This window comes from Euprymna scolopes, chromosome 25 (assembly GCF_053919585.1).
Source record: "Euprymna scolopes isolate OS-2025 chromosome 25, ASM5391958v1, whole genome shotgun sequence".
Classification (NCBI taxonomy): domain Eukaryota; kingdom Metazoa; phylum Mollusca; class Cephalopoda; order Sepiida; family Sepiolidae; genus Euprymna; species Euprymna scolopes.
Genome location: NC_136506.1, coordinates 50,687,948 through 50,711,061, shown reverse-complemented (window position 1 = coordinate 50,711,061; position 23,114 = coordinate 50,687,948).

The following is a 23,114-nucleotide window of genomic DNA, read 5'->3' as shown; positions in this document are numbered from 1 at the left end:
CACTAATGTCACTTTGTAATGTTAACTTTCTGATCAAACATAATAACCTTGCTGAACGTGGTCTACATATGTAGAAGGCCGTTTAACTATTGTCACACTGTAATATTAACATTGTTGATCAAGCAAAATCACTTATTACCTACATAAGAAGAAGGCTTTTCCACAAATATTACGTTGTAATGGTAACATTGTTGATTAAGCACACTAACTTAATCGAGCATGACTTCCATAAGAAGGCCATTTCTAATAATGCCACATCGCACTTTTAAGGTTTTTATCTAGCATCACAATGTAGTTGAGAGTAGCCTACATTAGTAGAAGGCCGTTTCTACTATTATTATGTGGTAATTTAGTGTGGTTGATCAAGCATAATAACTTAGTAATGCCTAGTCTACATAAGTAGAAGGCAGTTTACTATTGTCACGTTGTAATTCTAATGATGTTGACAAAGTATAATAGCCTAATCTAGCGTGGTTTAGATAAAAACAAAGCCATTGCACTACTGTCTAGTTGTAATGTTAAGGTTACTAATCATGCATACTAACCATAGGCGAGTAAGGCCTACGTAAGTAGAAGGGCATTCTACTATTTTCAAGTTGTAATGTAGTCAAGCATAAGAAACTAGTCAAGCAGGGTCTACATAAGGAGAAAGCAGTTCCATTATTGCCACCTTTCCAGTGTTATTATAAACTCAGCTGATTGACGATTATACTTCCTAGTGAAGCAATGTATCTAGGTTTTATCTCTTGTCGCATATTCCATAAAATACTCTTTTTTGCGTTTAGGCAGGTGCAGACACCACACTGAATCGCTAGTTTTTAATAACTATTGACAAACTGTTAAATAGCTGTCTTCCTAAACTTTTATGCAAAGCATTCTGCCTTTTGCAATTAATTTTCTATATTATTCGATTGAAATTTACAAAACATAAATTGCGATTGTGAATATCATAAAATATGTATTTATTAAAACTATAGTAAATAAAAAGCAATGCTATTTGCGCAAGCAAATCAATAACGTTAAAGCTGTATGTCAGATCATTATTCAGATCTCCTATTAGTACAGTTTTCATGTTGAATCAAATGCGAAAATATCCCTCCAATGTCCCTTCTCTTCTTTATGTATATTTTAAGATATATTTACATGAAGCCGCCCACTACAACCTAACTATTTATTATTGATTGCTTTTTTTAGTGAAAATATAATGTCTGTTTAATCCTTACGTTCTGAAGAAGTAATTCTAAAAATTAAACAAGATTCAAATAAAATCGCTACAATGTAAAAGCTGTGTTAAATAAAATTAGAAAACAGATTACCTCCCATGAAAATTCAATCGACAATATTCTACAATTTTAAAACGATACTAAACCGCGTAGATTTATATTGAAAATCCCCAAACTTGAACATATTCATGTAAAAAACGGGTCTCAGATCTACAAAAATAAATACTAAAAGAATACATACGGTAAAGAAATTTTGTTTTATTGCTAGTATTCTCCCCTCAAGCCACGAGATATCTTTGTGTCCAACTCCGCCGTAAATGCGTAATTATTGAGTATTATCTGAAACTAAAAATAAATATACTTGGACCATAGCGAAACTGTGCATGTTTTATAATTAAAAGTATATTATATTTAGTTAAATTATACACTAAAATATAGAACTGTTAACTGAGCAGTTAAACCCCTCATGCGAGAAGGTGGTTAAGGACCCCTGTCGATCTGAATTCTTGGCTTGTGTAGTCTAGTCTTCTCTGGGGTTGTTAACATGAAATCTGGTATGCTGAAAGCGAATATCGAAGCAGCAGGTAGGAAGAAAGACAACTCATGTAGTCTAATCAACAGAAGCTTAATTTCGCAGAATTATGTACAAATGTTTTTACAAATCTCATTCAGTTTTTGTAAGTCTTTTTCACAGTCTCAAACCTCTTCACAGACAGCGGCAGACAGTTGGATGAGGAAGGTGGAGGGGTCACGTCTCTATACGGCCTGTTCTTTTCGAACTCTACAAGCAATCTGCTCCAACTCAACTATAACTGACTAATTTCCGCACGACAGTCGTATATGTAGTAAGGTATATGGATGGGGTGGAAATCACCCCCCCCCCCCCGACTAATAAGATTTCGCCACGAAATCGGAAGCCCTAGATACCTGGGTGGGCACAATTCTCATACTTGAAATCTGAATTACTAATTCTCACGATTTCCAAGGTCAGATGTCAATTCTGACATCCGACCTTGAGTTCATTTAAGGCCAGACAATGTTATAAGTGAAATTTCCTGTCATCAACTTTTAGCTGTAAAAATATATTTCTCTGGTTTCAAACAATATCTATTTTGACGTGAAATAAAATATATATATTTATCTTCTCCACAGACCCCTTTCTGCATCCTCAAATTATCCGTCAACAAGATAACATGTACACTATCCCATATCCACCGTGTTTAAGCAGGGTTCTTCCCCTTTTTGATTAAAAAGTTCATAAGAAAGTTAATTCAAAAAAGTTCGTAAAATCATCAAGAATGTAAAAGTTCAAAGTAAAATCATCAAAAATGTAAAAAGTTCAAAAATCGTCAGGGCTAATATCAGTTTTTTCACATGCAATTTTTTTCTTTGGTTATATACTCTTTTTTTTCAATTCACATTTATAATTCAAAGATAAGATAATCATCATTTAAAAAATTATCACTCAATAAAATGCATTAAGTTCATCAATTAGCTCATAAGAGTTACTTCCTTAACTGTAAAATTTTGTCCTTTGTTTTCAAATAACATTACTCGACTTTTTTTAAGGCTTTATAAGAGTTATTCCCCTTTTTCCAATTTCTTTCCATCAATTTTATCATAGTCCAATTTTTTTCACAGAGTCACAGTCACAATTTACAAGAGTTTTTTTCAAGGTTTTTTCACTTTCGCTGCTATCAACAGCACATTCTCGTAATACAGGGTTCTTAAAGAACCCGCTTTTTATTGAGCTACGGGAACTTAAGCAGTTGTAATTGAACCTTTACCTTTTATTTAACATTTCAAGCCTTCTTTATAAGCATCTTGTAAAAAATTTCTTTCACTGAGGACTTCTTCTCACCTCAATAGACGGTCATTCAAGGTATCGTTGGGACTTTCTTTCGACGGTTCTCAGCTTCAGCGCCCTGCAAGAATCTTGTGATAAAAAAGAGAGAAAAGAAAAGAAAGAAAAGAAAAGATCTTCAAGTTGTCTTCAGTTTCTCTGGATTTCAGAATCAGGGAAGTTCTTGGATTGCACTTGGTTTTCATCAGACCCAGCAGCCGCATCTTCCAGAACCACAGGTGGTCTCGAACCAGGATCTCTTCCGCCATCCATGTAATCAGCCTCGAAATACTCATCACCTTGCTTTCTTCCCATATTCGCTCTCTTCACGCACCATGCAACCACCATCAACAGCACAGTTATCGTTACTAGAGTGCTCACTCCTGCTCTGGTAACCACTACCTTATGAAGCCTATCCCTAGCTTCTGTATTCTTCAGACCGTTTAGTCGGGCCTGTAATGCACTCAAATCTATTCGTCTAACTCCTCCCATAGCTTCTGGTAGCTTAGGTCGGGTATGTGGCGGGCAACGATGGATCAGGGGGTCCCAGAGGTCCGTGAGGTTATTCAATTGGTCATTCGTCCACTCTACCTCAGGTGCTTTTAACAAATACCGTTCCTCAACCTGATAATATGCTGGTAACCCTATGCCCTTTCCCCGGGCTTCACAACCTCTGTCCAGTTCTACCATAATTAAAGGTGGTCCCAATTTGACTATCCCAGCAGCCGTGTTACCGCATACCTTAGACAATTCCATCTTCTGTTGCGTGGATACCAACCAAGTGCCCGCAGCTATTCGTATAGCCAGTGGCAAAAGACCTTCACTTGCCACTTCAACCTTGCAGACGTTATTTATCACTCTCTCACCCCCCACCCTGAAATAATCCCAACACACACAACTCATGATCTCCAGTGGCATACAATGGACTCTGTGACCGGCAAATTCCAATACCATTATTTCGGCATATTCCTGACTCTCGCTGATTCACCAGCATAACTTCATCTCTGGTCATATCAAATGCTACATACTCTGACTCCACTCTGTAACTGGCTACCAACCCTAACTTGGGCGTGCGAGTGAATAGGGTACAACTTGATAAACCTTGTATTTAGTTCCTCCTTCTATCGAACCCTCTTCGATAATTCAAACACAAACACTAATGTTTTATCCTCCGAAAGTTTAATATTCGGGTATATTATTCTACTCCCCAATTATCTCTTGTATCCATTAACGCAGCTATGACTGACAGGCATCGATCTCCTCAACCGTCCTCCAGGCGGAGCGTTCATCACTGCTATTTTTTCTCAACCACAAGCAGAGCGAACGGGGTGCTCAAGACTATCGAGGGTCAAAAATTCATGATTCTCTCCACGTCGCGTTACACAGCTCCCTCCTTCTGTCAGCTACCGCTCGCTGCTCTGCTAACAGACCATCTCTCCTGGTCTCCACAGATATACCAACTTGATCACGCCCATCCCCGAAACAAAGCGAGGAAAATTCCGTCGGTCAGTACACAACTATTTACAAAAAGTCAAGTACCTTTTTATCACAGGCTGTTTAAACAACCAATTCAGTTTCACTAGAATTACTTCGTACCCTCGTGGATAGTCAACATAATAAACAAAACTACAGGAAGCTAGATACGCCGCCTAATTTATCGAATTCCTTTCAATATTTCAACAAACTTTCCCATAATACTCTTTTCTCCGTGCGATGCACACACGGCCGTGCAGACAACGACCTCAATTTCAACATAATTAATCCGTCTCCTCATAACGGTTAATATGATAAACTTCTCTCCGTGTGACACACACACGCTCGTGCAGACAACGACCTCAATTTCAACATAATTAATCCGTTTCCTTATGAACAGTTAATATAATAAACTTCTCTCTCCGTGTGACACACACACGCTCGTGCAGACAACGACCTCAATTTCGGCATCTGTCTCCTTATGGACGATTAATAAAACAACTACAGGGAGCTATCCACACGCTTCCAGCGTCCTTCCAGGCAGCATGCCCGAATTGACCCGTATCCAGAAATGCACCACGAAGCCACGCAAGGATCGGCAACTTCTTACTCCCAAAATTCAACTTAAATGCTCCGTAATCCCTCTCACTAATTACAAAACTGTAATTACTAAAATGCGTGACATTTAACGACCTCGCGTGTCGCGCCCCTCAAGGAGACTCAGTTAATGTCCAGTTATCGCACGATAAATTTTGCCTTTTTTTTCCAATTAATATCTCCAGGTGCGAACATCACGCACCTGAGTTACTCGCAATGGAAAAAAAATCCATCTAAAAAATAATAAATCCCATTTCGCGCACAATTGTGTGTACCACACTTCACTCAGTGACGCTAATAATTATTTCCAATTATTTTCATTCAGTCTTGCGGCCTCTTTGACCCTTATTTCGCAATTAAAGGAATCCTTTTTGACTGAGGCAAAATTGAAATTCCTCGAAAAATCAGTTCAATCGCCGAAATTAATGCTTGTAATTATTCTCAACTGAACTCAACTAAAATTTGTTCAGTTTAATAAGGAAATTCCTCCAGACTGAGGTAACAAAAACATTTTTTTTTCAAAAATTAATTCAACTCTCCAAAATTTAATATCTCCAATTTTTCTTGTTTAAATACATAAAAACATAACTCTCAAAAGTTTAATTCTCAACAACAACCAGTAATATCGATTAATACGGACTACTTCAGTCAAAATGTTTCGTCAAAGTTCACGAACTGCTTAAAAATAGTATTCTCGTGTTTTTTTTTTAAAAAAAAAACAACTTTTGTTTTCAACTAAACTCAATCATCGGAGTTCTTCCTTCACAATTTAAAATTGTAGCATAACTAAAGTCCAAAAAATCATTATCATAAGAGCTAAGTCGCTCTCCACAGAACTCAACGAATAGTCATTTTAAAAAAAGTGAACAAAGCTCTACCCTTGTATTAAGCTATTCTCGACGTAGGGTACTCATTTTTCCTTTTAATCTCACATCGGGTGGGTTATGGGACCACATATCATCCCATTTCCGATTTCTCGTTCTCCAGGAGGTAGGCATTCTCCCACAGTTCTCATTTAATTTTGACCACTCAAGGTCATTCGAACCCTTTGTCGTTGACCCCTGGTGACATCAACCAGAATCAAGTCAGTCTTCCGGCCCTCCAGGAATTTCTCTAAGCTGCCGGGTTGTTTCTTGATAACTTCATAAGTCAACATCGTGGAGAGGGCTGGTAAGGCCTTCTCTCCTTCATTGTAAAAAGTTAATTCAACTGACTTCTGCCACCATCACGACCGTTCCAGACGTGACCCCTGCTTGTTGTTATAATGCCCTCATCACGCAATCCCTTCTACGTCTTAACTTGACATTCTCGCAAAGATTTATTTGTCTCATCATCATCATTCTGGAGTATTTCTCTACGCCCCCATGATATTAAAAAATTAAAATATATGCAATATCAAATACTTCACAAGAGAGAAAAATTACAAACACCAACAGAATAATAATAAAAACAATTATTCAATCACCAAAAAAAAAATTTAGGCAAAAACAATAAAAACTTTTTCCACTTTCTCTTTTTTTGTTCTTTCAAGCTTTTAATTCAATAAAGAAAAAATATAAGCTTCATTTAAGCGTCAATTGGATTACAATCAATTGTTTTAGCATTAAAAACAATAACACTTTCTCCTCTCTCAATTAAAATTATGTATATATAACTCAATCCCATCAGGAAAACTTCCACGCTACAGCGATTGGTCCGTTTTTAAAACAACTTTCGCTTGTACCTGCAATTATCAGCCCTTCCTTTTTATTAATTCATTGATATTACTGTTATGGGGTTGGAAGCATGCACGGCCAACCGTTAATTTCACAACGACAGCAAAAATACGCTATCTTACGGCCTCTCTCTCTGTCTCTCTCTCTCTCTCTCTCTATATATATATATATATATATATATATAATTATATATATATATATGATCCTTCTTTCTCTCTCTCTCTCTCTCTAGGCCAATTTACACAGACAGCAGAAAGAAAAAGAAAGGTTCGCTTACCCATCTGTGTTGTTCTTTTCTTCCTCTCTTATCCTTCTCTCGTCGCTTTGCCACGCGCACTTGTTGAAGTTGTACCTATTTACTATGCCTCCCCACGGGACAGAGTTAGAAACCAGGGTCGTTTTGTAGCGTGGAGAAAAGGTACAAAAATAAAAATTGTCTCAGTCGTGAAGGATTTCTCCTCCACCGAAAGAGAACAAGAAATAGAAGTGCAGCATCTGAAGAACAGATACTACACTTTGATCTTGTCCCGAAGTTGTAAAAAAAGTGTCTCTTTCTTTCTTTCTTCTCGTCACTTCGCGGCGCGCACTTGTTGAATGTTAAAAAAGTGTCTCTTTGTTTTCTCTCTCTGTTTTCTCTTCTTTTTTTTCAAAATGTTCAAACGTTTCTTTTTTCAAATAAAAATGTCCCTTTCACTCGTGCGAATTCTTTTTCCGGCTTAAAGTCTTTTTTCTAGGCGCTGTTTTTTCCCTTCTTCGGCCGTCTCTTTATTGGTTTCCTTTGTTTTCAAATGCCCCCGTCTGTCCGTCTCTTTCGAAGTACATCTTTTCTTCTGCCACCAATAATGTAAGATTATAACGCAATCCCAACTCCTTTTTTTCTTCCATGGTAATTCAAGGTCCTCCTGGTCTACGGCAACCAATCTGTAACCCCTCACGCGAGAAGGTGGTTAAGGACCTCTGTCTATCTGAATTCTTGGCTCGTGTAGTCTAGTCTTCTCTGAGGTTGTTACATGAAATCTGGTATGCTGAAAGCGAATATCGAAGCAGCAGGTAGGAAGAAAGACAACTCATGTAGTCTAATCAACAGAAGCTTAATTTCGCAGAATTATGTACAAATGTTTTTACAAATTTCATTCAGTTTTTGTAAGTTTTTTCACAGTCTCAAACCTCTTCACAGACAGCGGCAGACGGTTGGATGAGGAAGGTGGAGGGGTCACGTGTCTATACGGCCTGTTCTTTTCGAACTATACAAGCAATCTGCTCCAACTCAGCTATAACTGACTAATTTCCGCACGACAGTCGTATATATAGTAAGGTATGTGGATGGGGTGGAAATCTCCCCCGTGTCAATAAGATTTCGCCACGAAATCGGAAGCCCTAGATCCCTGGGTGGGCACAATTCCCATACCTGAAATCTGAATTACTAATTCTCACGATTTCCAAGGTCAGATGTCGATTCTAACATCCGACCTTGAGTTCATTTAAGGCCAGACAATGTTATAAGTGAAATTTCCTGTCATCAACTTTTAGCTGTAAAAATATATTTCTCTGGTTTCAAACAATATCTATTTTGACGTGAAAAATATATTTATCTTCTCTATCTTAAATCCTTGGGTTATCTGGCGTCGCCCGGGAATAAAAAGCTACTTCAGCGTAGTTCTAACGCTCCTCAATGGGGCATTACATTACAGCAGAATTATAAATTAAAATAAACATTTTTTAAATATTTCACCGAAATCTTATTCTTTAAAATAATTTATAAATTTAAATGATATTACAGTTTGATTATGTATAATTGTGACAAGATAATGATAGTATTCGTTTTGCTTACACATAAATATGTAATTTTCTTAGGTGTTCATGCAAATAGATATCGTTGATATTAATTTTTTGTACTCTTTTTATCTAAGTTTCGCTAATCGATATAGAATATTAAAAATATTCATGCATCTTTAATGAATGCGTTTTTAGCGTGACTTATACGATACTGTAGACCGACAAGTCGAGATAATTGATCATTGCACGAAGATAATGACGCATATCTGGAATTGAAAAAATATCCGAATGTAACTAACATTTGGAAATGCATGAAATAAATGGAAATTGAGAAAATGATGTTTTTTGATGTGTAGCTATGAGATATGAGCTTCAGCTATTTTATGAATTACAAATTTAAGTAGTATTTTCCTAGCATGAAGCCTTAGGCTGTAATCAACACTTGGTTCTACGAACGATTTCGTAGAAGTAATCATATTTCTTTTCATTTAAGTTTTTTTTACCTAATTGTCTTTTGTATTTATAATCAAATTCAAATAAAATTACTGTAAAAATATAAAATAACAAACAAGTAAAAAAAATATTAATTTCAAAGAAATAATGAACTTCTATTGTTTGTTTTATTCGTTTATCTTTTCGTCTTTAGAGAAATAAAGATTTACCTATATTCATGGTTTAAAATTGTATATCTAAACCATTTCTATATATGTCGCTAATTTTGATCGGAATGATAAATATAAAATGTAACACATCAGGGCTTATAAAATACATGCACTTGATTAGCATTAAATGTGATTATATTTAATCATTATCTTTATTATTTTCAATTTGATTAGTTTTAAGATATTTATGTATCATAAGAAAAATAATTACCTCTGAAAGTTATTATCTACTTACATAAATAATGCTATACTTTATATATATATATATATATATATATATATATATATATATATATATATATATATATATATCTCATTCGCGCAACGGGCAAATTAATTTTTTTCTGGGTCAACGGCCAACTAGCACCGTGTATATTTGTGTGTGTGTATATGTGTATTGGGGTAGAGAGGGCTCCCGTAAGCCGTGGTGAAGGCAACCTTTCTAGGAGAAGCAAATCTCTGATTTAAAAACCATAAAGCGGAAGACCAGTACCCGCATTAAGCTGGTCTGCAGTTTAATTTGTTGCTGGCTATCTTACTCTTGCTTGTTACTGGATGTCAACATTTTGAACCGAGAGACAGACTTAGCTGTCGTACAAAGCTTAGACTCTATAACATCATATTTGTATAGATACTCCCTCAGACATTTGGGCTCATGGATTTAAAATGTCTGAGGGAACGGCACTCGTCTTACAAGACGTTGCAATCATATATATATATATATATTGATCTACAAAGTTCGTTTATATATAATTCTAAAGTAGTTGGATAGATGTACAATTTTATTTGGGTGTATTTTTGAGAGGTAAAATAAAAAATTGACCTTGACCATGATCTTTTACCTGATTTATCTTAAAAAAACAGGTATTGATTTTTTTAAAATTTTGGCAAAAGATTTAGTAATATAAGAACAGTATATATTCCAAATTTCATGACGGTCCTTCCACTAGAACTGTTGCTACAGCGTTTTATAGAAGTGGGAAAAATTCGAAATGGCGGAATGGCACACATTGTTTTTTCGGATCGCGATTCATTTTATTATTTTTTAATTTTATTATTATTATTATTATTATTATTTTTATTATTATTATTATTATTATTATTATTATTATTATTATTATTATTATTGTATTTGTTGTTGTTGTTGTTGTTCCTCCCCTCCTCCTCCTCCATAGTAGTCTCAACCTTTCGATGTTTTTACTTGGATTTTTTTTAACATAAGATTCATTTCTTTGACTTCAGACATTGAAGTTGTAATAAAACTATCCTCTTTCCTAACAGCCAACCCCTTTTGCAAAATTTGTCAAAAATATTTTCTTGTCAATTTGATTAAGCCTTTTACGGTGGCTTTTTGTTATGCTCCTAAGTGATAATTACAGTGTGAATCACCTTGATTTCTTGGCACTTCTATATTCTAACTAATTCTTTTTTAAGATTTTGGGATTTATTTCTCTTGCACTCTGGTATCGAAAGGGCAGGCTACATCAATGATTGAGCAAGTTCTCTTGTTTTCATTTAGTAAAATAATGTCAGGTCCGGAGTGTTCACTGATCTTATCAGTACACTCGTGAGCCAAAAAATGGGCTAAACAAATTTTATAATTTTATTGCACTAAAAGCTATATTGAACAATGAACAATTGAACAAGGAAACTTAAATGAGACTAATAACACAGAAGAAGACATTTACTTTAATAAATGCTTAGTGTGGAATCGCATTCCCTTTTGATTTCTTTAAAAGATCAGTCCTTTTAGATATGTTCTCAACCAAAGTGGAACACTGCAAACAGGAGATACTATTCCATTTGCTTTGCACAGCTTCCCACAGTTTGTCATTATTCGAAAAAGTTCTTTCAGCTAATGCACAAGATATTATGGACCAGATATTCTCGATCGGGTTTAAATCGGGGCTTTGACCTGGTCAAAATATCACATTAATTGAATTATCAGAAAACCATTTTCTTGTGGCTTTAGCAGTGTGTGCAGGGGCATTATCATGTTGAAAAATAATGTTCTGGGATATTCACAGCTTCTGAATACTTGATAACAGTCCTGTTTCTAATATTCGAATGTATTCCTTTGCATTGATTGACTTATCATATCTAATAAGTTCCCCAACTCCTGCTGCATTAAAAGTTCCCCATACCATGATCCCTCCATTCCCGTATTTAACTGTCATTTTTATGTAGCTTGGCGAAAATTTTTCTCAAGTTCTTCAATTGCATCATTCGGGAGGATCGGGAGCATCACTAACAAGACAAAATCTTGATTCATCTAACCAGAAAACATTACTGAACCAGTCTGTATCTTTCTTGTCATAATACGAGAAAAATCTCATTCTATCATTGATGTTCTTCTTAGATAAAAATGGCTTCTTTGCACACCTTTTAGAAGAAAATCCCATTTCTTTCATTTGTGTAGATATACAATATCTAGAAAGAGAATTTCCAGCCCCTGTTTTGAATTCTTTTCTATGGTCAACATAAGTTTTCTTTCAATCCTTCAAAACAGTTAATTTAAGCCTGTTGTCATCCTTCAAAGTGAATGTTCTAGGTCGACCAGATCCAGATTTCCCTTTTATCAAGCGTTCGACTTCAAACCTTCGAACAAGTCGCTTCACTACAGAAAGAGATGTTTTCACATTTTCTTTCCTTAAAATATCAAAAATCTGCTTGTAAATCATTTTCGACTGCCTTAACCCTGCAATTCGGTTTTTATATCCTCGCTAAGAAAGCGATCTTAACATTTTTAGGAATAATTTTTTCCACTTATTATTATATGCTATCATAATAATAATAATTATCTGCAAAATAGAAATTTTCAGTTAAAATTTAAAGAGTTCATAGATAAATATTGAGAAATCGATTTCTTCCTACTTTCACGCTTGGCCCATTTTTTTTTTCTCATGAGTGTATGTATATGCATATCCCAAAGAAGTTTGCCATTGTCGTTTTCCTGCACCACTTCTGGTTTATATCATACCACTTCTCATTGTGGTCTAATCTGTAGAGTTTTTATATATTCCAGTGTAGGACCTGAGCGACTTTGTCGTGTCTCCATTTTTTATATCTATCTTGAGCTAGTTAGGTCATGCTGATATAATATGCGCTAATGTTTTCCTCTTTCATTACACATTCTTGCAGCTTTGTCGATGTAGTATTTGATGGACTTAATGCGAGTGGCTTGTTCCTGGGCTGCCATTAATTGGCTCTCAGCAGATTTTTTAAGATCCTCCCTGGCCAATCAATTTTTGCTGTTGTTATCCCTAAATTCAGTATTCCTAAAGAATGCACTGTGTAGTTTCTTTCCAAATAATTTTTCCCCTCTCTATTGTAATCTCCGACTCTTCTCCACCTCAGGTCTTATTATCTTTTCTCTTCACCTTCTTCTTATAGAAGAATTTCATGGCTTTCATAAATATATTTAGTTATATTTTCTTCTTCCATATTTACAACATCTGCAACACAAAGTAGGCCTCAATCACCTTCCTTTCTCTGCAGATATAATCGATCTACCCTCCATTTCTTTGGAAAGACCCCATAAATTGTAAGCATTTTACGTGTCTTTGTGTTTAAAAATACGTGCATTCCAGTCACGTGCATACCAGCAGTATATCGAATGATACCTACTGCTCTGGCGTTGATGGCATATATTTTATTCTGACTATGGTTGTGCTTTAAGAATAACCCTTAATGTTCCAGTGTATTCAATTGTGAACTATTTTTTTTCATTTCCAAGTTCTTAATCTTATCCGCTTTCAGTATTCCAAAATACTTGTAGTCTCTCTCGTTGTCAACATTCTTGATCAAATCTGTTGTTCGAAGTTAAAGACCATCTGAGTGGACTAGTTAGTCTCCTTTCATCACAATAATAGAACATTTCGAGATGCCAAATTTCATCCTTATGTTATTACTAAACAAGCTGATCGTGTTTATCAAGAAATCAAGCCAGTTCTCATTCTTTCCAAAGAATAAACAATAGATAGTTGACTGTAGGAAGTCCTTTTCCGATTTCATACCTTGCTTTCACATTCCGTAAAGACAAATGTCCACGGGATCAAGCTGATGATAAAAAGCAGAAAGGAGAAAGACTATCACCCTGGAAGATCCTTCTTTGAATTTTTATTTTGCCTAATACATTTCCTGAAGTTAAATTGGTTTTTCAATTCTTCATCCTATTTGTTATAGATGCTCAGATTTAAGGGTTATTCCAAAATTTCTGAACACATGTAGACCCATGTCGAATGCTTTCTGATAGTCTACCCAAAACATGACAAGGTTGCCAAATCTTCTTTTGCAGCTCCTTAGAATATTTTTATCGATCAAAAGCTGATCCTTGGTCCCTCGGGATATTTTTCGACAGCCTTTCTGTTCTTCAGGCAGCAAATTATTTTTGTCCAAATGATCATGGATACTTTCAGACAGTATGCAAGTGAAAGGTTTCCATATGGCTGAGGGGTAAGTAATTGGTCGAAAGTTTGTCACTTTCCACCATGTTGTCTTATCTTTCATAATCAGGACTATATTTCCCTTTGGCGGCCAGCCAGCGAAATTACCCGTCAGCAAACAGTCGTTTAGTATTGTTACAAGAAGTGGGTGGATTGCTGGGAGGTTTTTATACCAGTAATCCGTCAGGAGCCTTCGAAATTGAAGCGTTTTAGCATTCAACTTAACTGGATTAATCCTAAATACCTATACAGGGGCATAGAAATACCTGGTTTTGGAACCAGACGCGGGCTAACCCTCTCGCTGTTGATGGACCCGGAGATTTGGCCAGGTTATCTATCTAAGAGAAGGAAAACCACTGACCTCATACGTTTTGACACCAAACGAGGGAGGGAGTCCTTCTCAATCCTGGTTAACAACCTCCCTAGAGCTGATGACGTCATCATTTCACTGATTTGCAAACTTATACCGATGGCTTGATCAAATCACCGGTTTGCAAACCTAAACTGCTTAAGGGTAGGTAGGCTCTGCCTATCACCCGGCTACTATACTCCTTCTTTGCTTATTAGCCAGGAGCAGAGGTGCAATCACAGGGATGCATTAGAGACGCCAAGTGCTTGGCCTTGTTTCTTGACTAGGGCAATGAATGCCGCCCCCCCATATCCTTCAGTCCCTTCTCCTAAACCTAGGCATTTTGGGGGTGCTTGTTTACCATGTATGCTAACATGATTGGACTAGGCCATACTTGTCTGATAGGTTTGAGGGTGCCAGTTTGTCAGTTTGTCTGGCTTCTTTATTCCGACTGAAAGTACAGCTGCTCTAACTATTCGGTAGCGCTTAGAGTGGCTGCTCTATTATAAGAGTTGTATAACATCGGGATAGCTGTAGTGTCATGTCGCGCATGGAAAAAGGACCCTACACTCATCTCCAGTGGATATGCCCGAGGCAACATTTCTCTGGATTAGGAGTCGGCTGATAGTGTACTTGGGTTGCATGATGGTGGTTATGCACACCCGCTTTCCTCTGGCACCTCTCACCCTAAACTGAAACTCCGAAATAAAATGAAATAAAAGTTCAATCGAATATAACAATCAAACAAGAGACACTCGAACAACGATCGCATGTATAAATATCCGTTTACTTAGAAGAATTAATTTAGACGATGTAGACTTATTTCTCCTTGCAAACTCCCTAGACATCCTAGTGCTAAGTAAAACTAACTTGCACTTCCCCATCCTTCTAACTAATTTAATATATCTTGTTATCTTCCACTTTTTCGACTCTTACAGACACGTACAAGGACTTGGTGTCTATATTTGTAACACTGTTCCGATGGCCAGGAAAAAAAACTAAAGTCAGATGATCATGCCTTCATGTGTTTTAGACTAACTTTACAACATAGCGTTAGTTACTCATATTTTCTTTATCAATCTCTCTAGACACAGAACTGTACTCAAATCAATCATGTCTCTGAAAGCATAGATGTTGTACTCTCACTTGACACTACCGCACATATACATGTATTTGGTAGCTTTAATGCCCACCACAGTAATTGGCTTTGCTTCTTTAACGGCACAGATACACCTGGTAGCATCACTCAGTACTTTTATACATCCCATTCTTTAACACTAAAAGTACCATTCCCGATCTGCCTCCCATATTGTTAGGATACGCAAACGTCACTTCTATACCTATCTATGACAACAGTTCCTTGGGATTGTGCAACAAATGCCCATTGCTCACTCAGGAATGCTGATTATGTTGTGATAATGATAGACATCACTTATGACTATCGATCTTCAGTTGAAAAGCCATGGCTCAAAACGACATAGGCACTACAATAAGGTTAACTGGGATACCACCAGAGATCACACCAGAGATTCGCCAGTACGTAAATAAGAGCACATGAAGCGGCAATTGAAGCACATGTTCCCACACGGAAGTTCTATAATAACCCCTACTTTCCCCAGTGGTTTACTTCTACTTGCGCAACTGTCATTGCGCAAAAACAACATGCATACTGCAGATTTATCCGACATAAGTCCATTATGCCTAAACCAACAGAAAACACATTGAAACACGAAAATTAGAAAATCGTGATTTCTGGCAAATCTACAACAGTTTAGTAAATAACGAACAATCAACAATTCGCTCACTATCTAAAAGTCGTGGGGTTGTTTGCACGGTAACCGAGAAAGCTAAGATGCTTGCGCGTCAGTTTGTTCCAAACTCTACTTTGGACTCAGCAAACCACTCCCGCCCTAATTTTCCTTTGCAGACTGAAATCACACTAGATGATCTGAAAATCACCCTACATGATATAGAAAAATCGATACGTAAAAAGCATGTGGACTTAATCCCATACCAGCTGTACTATTAAAATACTGTTCTGGTTTGATTGCTCCTATTCTCTCCAAAGTTTTCAAGAAATGCCTTAACGAATCTTGTTTCTTCGACTGCTGGAAAATTGTTTCTGTGGTATCAGTTTACAAGAATTCTGGCGTAAAAACTGGCCCATTAAAATATTACACCATTAACCTCCTCACTCTTTTCGCCAAAATATTTGAGACCATCAAATCAAGATTTAGTTCACAACATTACAATTCCTCACCTTCTGTCCGACTAACAAGATGGTTTTAGGCAACCCTTTCTAATGCACAAACGAACGTATATACCGCGCATTGAATAAGGCAGCGGAGGGTATGGCAAGAGTCGTAAATATATCTAAGTGTTTTAACAGCGTATAGCACGATGGTCTTCAGATCCTATGACATAACTTGACGTATACTTGACATAAATTAATTCTTCTTGAATAAGAGAAGAATCCAGGTTGTCTTCGATTATCTTATGTAAAAACATAAATGCGGGTGTACCTCAGGGGTTGATCCTTGAACCTTTATTATTCCTGATATTCTTAAATGATCTCCCTGATAAAATTGTCTCTGAGATGAGCATATATACTGACGACGCCACGCTTTATAACAGGCATGAGGGGAAAACACATATACAAAACAAAAGACTTCTGAATCCGTAGTGGAATGGGGGCAAAAATAGATAGTCACATGCAATGCTGCTAAAACTAAGTTACTTTTATAATTACAAGAAACCTTCTCAAACACCAACAGCTATGGCTAAAGATTCATTACTTGAAAGTATGGAGTGGCCCACTTAAAATAGCCTAGGAAATGTAGTAGAAAAGAGGGACATTCTTTTATTGTTTAAATTACCTCTAGCACTATTTTAATTTCTTTTAGATTTATTAAATGTGCTGAAAGCGCTCCCCGTTGATATCTATGTATTTCTGGGCATGTTAACAACGTTTGCAGATACTACCCTCAGATCTTCTATGGTGATTGCCCTGATAGCGTTGATAATATTCTCCTTTAGTTGGTCTAGATTGTGAAGATTTTTTGCATACACCTTCTGTTAAAGTCCCACAAAGATAAAAAGCACATAATGTTTAGTACGGGAACGTGGTGGCCAAAAGCTTTGCTTATTATTCTCTCTTCCGTAAACATGTCATGAACTCGTGTCAGTGATTTGTGAGACGTGCGACATGTAGCGCCATTTTGTTGGAAAAAGAATTGCATTTTGTCTTCTGGTGTCAGTTGATCGTTAATATAAAATGGAAAAGAGAACAAGACAAAAAGCGGCAGTATCAAACCGTCCTTTTCTGTTCCTTTCTTTCCTCGACTTGCAACAAATCCTCGTGTATTTGCTATTGTTCCTCCGTTCGCTTTCGTTCTCATTCTCGTTCTCATTCTCGTTCTAAACTTTCCAACAAAAAATTCCACTCAACTCCCATGCTTTAGAATTCGTTCCATTTAACAGTTACCAATTGTGTACATATGCAAATTAATGGCATACGTTCACCAATGAACGACCTACAAAATTATGCTTGTCTTTTCCTTTTTATATTTTCTGCTGGCATTTTAAGGCTAAGGTCGTTTGCGAGAGTGATGATTTAAGAGGAAGATTAGAGAGATCGAGCTACTTTTAATAGGGTCGCTTCATCTGAAGAAAAATTGATTAAAGATTAGAAAGAAAGGGCTACTTTTTACAGCGCCACCCTGTACTTCTTTTAAACTTCTCGGCTTAATGTTCACAGGACTTCTCGGCCTCATGTTCACAGGGAACATGAGTTGCAAATGATACATCGGCGGCATTGCCGCAGCTGCTGCGATGGTTTGTTCTCTTTACCGTGCAAGAAGTTACTTCTGCATGAACGTATCCTGTTATTCTACAAGGTCCCTATTCGCCCATGTAAGGAGTATTGTTTTACATTTTGGCTAGTGCATTTGATACTAGTCTCTTACTCCTAGACAGGGTCAAAAAGATAGCCGTCAACATAATAGGTCACGAACTATCAGCTAAGCTTCAACCTCTATTCTATCGACGAAATGTTGTATCTGTCTGCCTGTTTTTCAAATGTTTTAATGATAGTTGCTCCACCGAACTAGCCCTGTACTCCCTCGACATAAATATCCCTAACAAACTCGACAAGCAGCAAAATCCCACCCCTACACAATAGAAATCCGCAGATGCCAGAAAGCCTTCTACTCTAATAGTTTCTTCCCCAGATCTGCTAGACTTTGGAATTCCCTTTCAGGTTCCTGCTTTCCCAAATGTACTGATATGCAACATTTCAAGTGTAATGTGAACAAACATCTTGCTTCAAAAGTTCATACGTAGTATCCTCGCAATTTATGTCTCAGATAGTAGCCTCTACATCAAAGTGGGACAGTGCCTTTTTATGGGTACAAATGCAATTATATATATATATATATATATATATATATATATATATATATATAAGTTTCGTGGTTAAATTTTAAATTCTGAAGAAAAAACAGCATATAGAGACATATATCGATTTAAGAATTTATTGCTTGACAAAAGGAATATATAGAAGGGATAATATATTGCTCTATTCTTAAATATTGAGCTTTTCCTTTTTGGCTAGGGTCTCCTTCTTCAAGTAATATCTATCAGGATATTTCATCTGAATTCTATCAGTCTTATGTCGCTTATATAAAAAAAAATTAGGAATCGTCCCATCACTAATATATATATATATATATATATATATATATATATATATATATATATATATATATATATTAGTGATGGGACGATTCCTAAATGTTTCCCGATTCCGATACAATTACCGATTCATTTCAATATTTCCGATTCCGATCCGATTCCTGATTCCGATTCTTTTAAAATTTATACATATTTAATTAGAGATTTGTTCTGTTTTGTTTTCGTTTTTTGTTTTTTTGTTTTTCGTAAATTTTCAAATTATTACATAAAACCCTGGGTAATGTCCGCGTATATTTTTTCTCAAATGTTTGCTCTGTAATTGATTAAAAATTATAAGACAACAAAACATTTATTTTGATTTTAAAACAAAGCTATATTGTATCAGTTCGTATTTACTGTATAACATGCTACTTACATAAATAGTTAAATAGTTGAAAATATTCGAAGATTGGTAGGCAAAATGAGAAAACGATGTGAGAACAACATATTTAACAACGCCACTTCTCATTGCTACGAATGAATTTCTAAATAATAATGTTACTATTTAGAAAAAAGCATTTTTAACGTGAGATTGCGTGAACTTTCTGTGCCTTCTCTCTATGAATGAACTAAAATTTTATTTTAATTATAAAAATTTTGTAGGTTATTAAATTGATTTACTTTGCTATAAAAAACAAAACAAAAACAAAACGAAATGCAAATGGTGACGATGATGATGATGCCGACGACGACGACAGCAACAACAACGACGACTTTGTAGATTAACACGCAGATAAATCCCTATTCCAAAATGATATATTACTTTTATAGATTACGTGTTAGAACATATTTTTAAATTGAAGGGAAGAAAAGCGATCATGGTACCTGTGCAGTTTACGTCTATCATCAAAAAACGAAAATTTCAAAAAACAATTATATTCTACGAACCCGTTATGGATTGAAGTTTTCCTAAAATAATTTCACTTAATTTCATGAAGTAGTTTTGTTTTTACAGCTTGTTTTCAATCTCGGAAACATGAAATTTCTCTAATAAATCGCTTAATTGATATCAAAGGGAAGTAATCCATTATATTTCGACCAAAATCAATGCTAATGGCGTAGTTTAGATTGACTGTTCCGAATGCCTCGAATGGATGCTTTTAGCAATAAAAACAAAACTACTTGATGAAATTAAGTGACATTTTTTTATGAGAACTTCATTCCATAACGGATATATAGAATATATATTTTTTTTAATTTTCGTTTTTTAATGGGGGACGTAAACTGCACAAGTACCGCGATCATTTTAGAATTTAGAATGTGAGATCAGTTTCAAATATAAATGTAGGCCTAACGTAAAATGATCATCGTTTTTGGCCATCCTAATTCTTTATGGATGTTAACTAAATTGGTTTCCCACTAAATTAAATTCGATTTTGACGCTGTAAAACCATGAGTAATCGCTTAAAAAATAGACACCCCCTCCTCCAATAAGCGCACATAATTTAAAATTGGTAACACACTACAATGTTTTGTAAAAGCAGCTCATTTCACGTTAAATTTATTCGTCAAATTCACCCTCTATTTTAAATTCCTAATCGTTTTATATTTATTTATCTTTTTATAATCATGAGTGTTTCTAGGCAATGTTTATATTTCATTTTTAAATAGTTACGTGTAAACCGGTACGAAGATTTAAATAATGTATTCTCATGAAATTATCGGTGTTTTTTTTATTCCGTTTTCATTTTTCGCCCATCGCAATTATAACTTTTTGTTGCAAAAAAAAAAGTTCGATTCTCCATTTTATAAACGATACAGCCCTTTTCTACTACTAACCCTAATCCGTGATAATACAAAAAATAAAGAGTTGGATTCCCTATATTAAAAACCGACCTTGTGTCTAACACTACCTTCGGATAGAGAACGACAAGTAAATAAAATCACATGTAAACTAAGTCACACACCCCAGACAAAATGAGATTCTAAATTTTTAGGCGATTATGTGAACATATTAAAAAAAAAAACAACTAATTTAAAATTTAAAGAGTGGGATCAGTTTAGTATATATATATTTAAAGTAAAATCGGCTTCATTTTCAGGCCATTATAAATTATTATGACTGTTCATTAAATTATTTTACAACTTACCCTAAGTTAAACTGGTGAGTTCATAAAATCCGCAAATTATCACTTAAAAAGTTACCTCTCACATACACAAACGCACAGAATTTACATATTATGACAATCTTTGGTTAACTGTCCTTAAATGTTAGAATTACTTGGATATGGAGGCTCATTTTCTGTTAAATTTACTTGTGAAACAGACACTATAAATTCTTAAATTTATTATTCTTTTGCTTCTCGTCTGGTGGATGATTTTTCAGAATAAGAAAGGAAGAAAAGGAGGCGAAATAAATGAATACACAACGAATAAATGTTACGAAAAATAAGCGGAGCTACATTTTCAACTACCTGGATAATTTTTCTTTTCTTTTTGCACTTTAACTTATTTTAAAGTGTTTTTTAACTTAAAATAATGGTAGTGTAAAGCCTATTGAGTTAAAACAAAATAAAAATGGTGATATTATTTAAGCCATATTCGAGCCTCGATAATAGCTCAGAAATCAGAAATCAAAGTACTGATAGAAACGCACCCAAGAAATGTCACTATATTCACCCGATGTTATGTGAAAACAAGAAAAAATGCCGACATACGACTTTTAAGTCTCGATAATGACTCAAAAATTAAAAATTAAACAATATACTAGTAGAAACCCACCCAATAAATGTTACCAAAGGCAAGATAAGTTACACTTCTACCTAACAAAAGAATATATTTGACTTTTACAAAAAAAAATCAATTCAAACTTTTGCATCACATTAAAATAAATATTAAACAAAAATAAAGTAAAAATATGCTGGTAATTAATTTTCAAATCATGAAACACATTTTTAATATCTTTAAAATAGTTATTTAAAAATACACTTGCATTTTATGTTGCCAAATTGTCGAAGTCAAAAACGGTATCGAAGATATTAATTACCCCCAAATACTTTCAGTTAGTGGTCTAGGTTCTTTTTGTCTTATATAGGGGAGTGAGATTGGTTGGCTCTATACGGTATTGGCGCCGCCGTAGGAATCCCTAAGTATAAACATAAATGATACCGGCAGAATCAAAGAAAATCACACGGAAGCATGACATTTCATGAGTTCATTTCAAATTCAATTCAAGGCCAATCCTTTTCACACCTTTCGCCATTCCTTGTCATATTTGCCAATTTCGAGTAAGGGAGCGGACAAAAACCTAACCGGAAAAAAATCCAACACTATTATATTCTACTTTTGAATTAATTAGCAATAATGTTTGATATTATTTTTCTTGACAAAATATTTCTTTAAATTTAAACAATTTTTTCAATACCTTGCAAATAAACTGCATTCTTCTAAAGGTTATCTAGTGAATTTTCGCAAAGTTTCAAGTTTTATTTTGTTTATTTTACGCAGATAAAATAAATTTAGATCTTCTTTTAATGTTATCATGATCTATAGACGTTAGTTTTACTTATAGTTTAAAAGGAATAAATATTTATCAACGGTATCAGCAATGAAGAATTGCCATAATAAAATATTAAAAAAATCGGTTTTGGAACCGGAAATTAGGCACAAATTTTTCCTATTCCGATACCGATACCGATACCCCACAAACTACCGATTTTTCCGATTCCGATTAATCAGTATATCACTAATATATATATATATATATATATATATATATATATATATATATATATATATACAGAGAAAGAGACAGAGAAATAGATTTAGATATAGTATATCACTAATATATATATATATATGTATATATATATGCATATATATATATATATATATATATATATATATATATATATATATATATATATATATATATACAGAGAAAGAGACAGAGAAATAGATTTAGATATATGGGTAGATAGAGAGAGAGGGGCGGGGAAAAGTTAGAGAAAGAAAGAGAGGGGAGAGATGTACAGAAAGAATTGTGTTGCTCTTTCTTTCCGATGTGTCACTTGCCTGAAGTGAGCGAATTTTACTGATAACATTATTGTTTTACCCTCTGATGGAATTGAATAATATCTTGCCAAATATTGCATTTATTTTCTGCAATTTTAATTCTATTGTGCAACGTCCGAGAAAATAACTTTTATTATGTTTTTTTTTGCAATTAAATGGAAAATGAGATTTCAATTAAATCAACGCGCACAACTGAAAACGCCTCCAGCGAATTATATGAACATACAGACGACTACAAATGATCAACTCTAAGAACTGATTCTTGTCATTTAAGTTTGTGCATGAT